Source organism: Ictidomys tridecemlineatus, unplaced genomic scaffold (genome assembly GCF_052094955.1).
Source record: "Ictidomys tridecemlineatus isolate mIctTri1 unplaced genomic scaffold, mIctTri1.hap1 Scaffold_522, whole genome shotgun sequence".
NCBI lineage: Eukaryota > Metazoa > Chordata > Mammalia > Rodentia > Sciuridae > Ictidomys > Ictidomys tridecemlineatus.
Window position 1 is genome coordinate 117,958 of NW_027523431.1, and position 3,848 is coordinate 121,805.

Sequence of the window (3,848 nt, forward strand, 5' to 3'; positions counted from 1 at the left end):
GGGCAGGGCCATCGTCATTATTTACAAGTTGTACCTATTCCAGGTGGTCCAAGCCTGTGCTTCCCATTATAAAGCATTCTGAATGCCACCACTGTTCTTGTGTATTTCCTCTTTATGCAAAAATAAAAAGGAAACATACCATTACCATTTCCCGTACGTGCATTATGTGGCATCCATGTGCGTGTGTTCCTGTGTCTCACCTTCACAACAACTGGAAACTTAACACTGTAGAGTCCATGTGACCCTTTTGCAGATGGGACAACCCAGGAAGACCTGCTGTAGGCACAGTTTCAGCAGAGGGGGAGGTAAGACAGGAACTGAATGGCTTGACTTGGCATGACCACATACATCTCCCTGGTCCCCAGCTGTGGGAGTCAGCCTGAGGCAGGATGGCCCTGTGTCTACCCTCTGCCTGGGCCCACCTGCAGTTCACTGGGCAGATCAGACCTGGGCCTGATCTCCACAGGGGTCTGCTGGTGGCTGGATGGAACTGTCCTTACTCTTGCCTAAGCTCCCGTTCAGCTGGACTTGGCTAATCAGGCTCCAGCCTGAGCTCCAGAAGGTGTTTGCCTGGGGGCAGAGGCAGTCCTGGATCTGGCCTGAGCTCTGGTGAGGGTCACCATGTGGTGGGACAGAGCCAGGCCTACCTTGGGTCAGGCTCCCACACCTGTCAGCTAGGTGACCTTTGGGGCTCAACTCTGGCACGTGTCTTTCAGTAGGCAGAATAAGTGCAGGAAGGAGCCTGAGCTCTGGCAGGCACCTGACAGTGTGGGTGGTATCATTCCTGTGCTGATTCTGAGCTCTGGCAGGGGTCATCCCGAGGAGGGATGCACCTGTGACTACCCTCTACCCGCACTACAGCCTCATGAGATCCTGGGAGATCTGGGCCGATCCTGAGCTCCCAAGGATGTGTGCTGATGAGCAGAGGCAGTCCTTGGCCCAGCCCAAGGATGTATGGGGCGTCAGGTGGTGGCAGGTAGAAATCAGGCCTTCCCTGGGCCCGGCTCCTGGGCACAGCTGGAGCCCAAGGTAGACTTGGCTCCATTTCACATCCAGCATGGTGTGGGAAACTCCTTCTGGCAGTCCCCAGGCCTCACTAGGCTTCCTTACTGTTATCCTGAACCAGCAGACCAAGACGCCTTTTAAAAACAAACCCAATTGTTATATGATCTATCCAAGTGCATGAATACATTCTACTGTCATGTATAACTAATTAACGCAAATGAAAAAATTTCAAAAGTAGATCGGCAATTAGGACTTTGGTCAACATTTGGCCAGAATCAACTAATCTTCAAAACCATGCAAAAAAGAAGACAGACCATGTCACCCTATGACTTGAAATTTACCAGTGATTTTCCACCTTGCTCCATATAAAACCCAAACCCCTATGATGGCCCACAAGGACCATTGGAAACTCCTCATTCCACAGCTTGCCTTGGGAGCCTGCAGGGCCATGGCAGCCCCCTTGCTGCTTTAGGGCTCTAGTGCCTGCCATTTCCTCTCCAAGGGTGTCATCTGGATTCCATGGGGGTAGGGATGATGCTCAGTGTCCCCAGAGCCCAGAATTGTGGCAGTCACATAGTTCTCATCATGGTGTTTGAGTTTCTCTGCACTGTGATGTAACTAGTCAATTCCTTGGCCACTCATCTCTTTTCCTCTATTGGATATCCCTGCGAACACCTCAGCACAGGAATAATGACAAGGGTGTTGCCACCAGCACGACCAAACTCGAGATTCCAGCTAGGGGTCATGACAGAGAATCAGCAGAACATGGCCACATTCAGAAAACCAGATCATTACTGTACTGGGTTCCTGTAATGGTATCCAGAAGACCACAGGTATGATAAGGCTCAGTCCACCAGGAAAAAAACCTTATGAACAAGAAGGTAGTAAAGGAACCCTAAGAGGTTAAGGAAAGGCAGGACATTCAGGAAAATCTCACTCCACCAGATTGGTGTTGATTCTGGAAAGAAGACCGAGATGACAGGAGCAATGGGATGCACAAATTAATGTGTCTTGTGTGTGAAGAATAAAGTGCTTGAGCCTGGTGTCCCATCCCATGGAGGCTGAGGCAGAAGAATTACAAGTTCAAAGCCTGCATCAGCAACTTAGCAAGGCCATAAGCAAGTCAGTGAGGCCCTAACTCTAAATAAAATACAAAAAAAAGGCTGGGGATGGGGCTCAGTGTTTAAGCTCCCTAGGGTTCCATCCCCAATAAAATAAAAGTAAATAATGTGGTTGAACCCAGAGAGGAAGATCCCATTGAAATCAATTTAAATAGCTATATGCAGCACTCAGCTGTTGTTCCTCAAAGTCTTTGGGGTCCACATAAATAAAACTATGAAGATAAAGGATTTACATCATAATAGGTAAAGTATGTTCCTTCAGAGAGAGGCCAGTGTTGAACAGCTATCTTCTTTCCTTGTTTCAATCTGTATAAAATCTTCCTTGCAGAAGGAATCATGAGAGAAAAAAAGGTCAAAAGTCATTTTGAAAAATTAACTCACAAATGTATACATGTTTGAGATATGTGTGTGTGTGTGAGTGCGAATGAGTGTGTGTATGTGTGTGTATTTAAATTTTTCATTTTGTACCAGGGATTGAAACTCAGAGGCATTCAACCACTGAGTCATATCCCCAGCCCTATATTGTATCTTATTTGGAAACAGGGTCTCATTGAGTTGCTTAGTGCCCCACAGTTCCTGAGGCTGGCTTTGAACTTGCAATCCTCCTGCCTCAGTCCCCCAAGCCACTGGGATTACAGTCATAGGCCATCATACCCAATGCAAAAGTATCATTTTGAAAAAAAAAAAAACAAAATAAGTCATGGATTTAGCACCAAGAGGTACCTTCACATAGAGAATTGTCATATTTGAAGGGTGGGAACTGGGAACAGAGTGACAGAACTCAAAATAGAGATCAGGAAAGACTTGCATGGATAAAACACTTTATAATGTCACTAAGGTCAAATTTCCATTATTTGGAGAAAGACAAATGATTCCTTAAAAGGTAGTGGGACCATTTGGAAATGCCTAATGATGAAGGTAAGATCATGAAATCCAATCCCTATCTCATTATGTCTATCTAAATAAACTCCAGATGCTCTGAGACATTATATGTAGAAATCATCAAAGTACAGGAACAAAATAAATGAATGTTTGCACAATATAGGAAGATTTCTAAACCTCAATGTGGAAAGCAAGAAGGCAAAGTTAGTTACGAATGCATGTTGTATGTATATGGAGGTGTATGTATGTGCTGGCATAGGTGGTGGCAGAATGGACTGTATGTGTGTACACCAGCACACATTGCTCTTGTACTTTGGTGGTGTTAAAATAAATCTTTGAAATAATCGAATTCATATAGACAGGAAGTAGAACGGTGGTTACTGGGATGAGGTACAGGAACAATTGGTAAGATAATATTGAATGAGGAGAGGTTGAATTCATGAATAGAAAAGTCCTGGGGATGGTCAAATGATTGTGATGGCTGTATCATAATGGGATTCTCTTTGGTGCCATAGAACAATACTCCTTTTTTAAAAGTTAACATGTTAATTGTCTCATATCATGAACATGTACAACTACAGCTGTGTTAACTTTTTTTTAAAGCACCATCTATATTCTTTTCTTAATTTTTTTTTCTTAGTTGTGGATAGATCTTTCTTTTATGTATTTATAAATGGTGCTGAGAATGGAACACAGGGCCTCGGACATGCAAGGCAAATGTGCAATGGCTGAGCTACAGTTCCAGCCCATGTGGTAACTTTTTAAAAAGTGTGTCTGAGATATAATTCTATAGGAATATGTATACAGATATGTAAAAGTATTTTTAAGAAACAAAACACT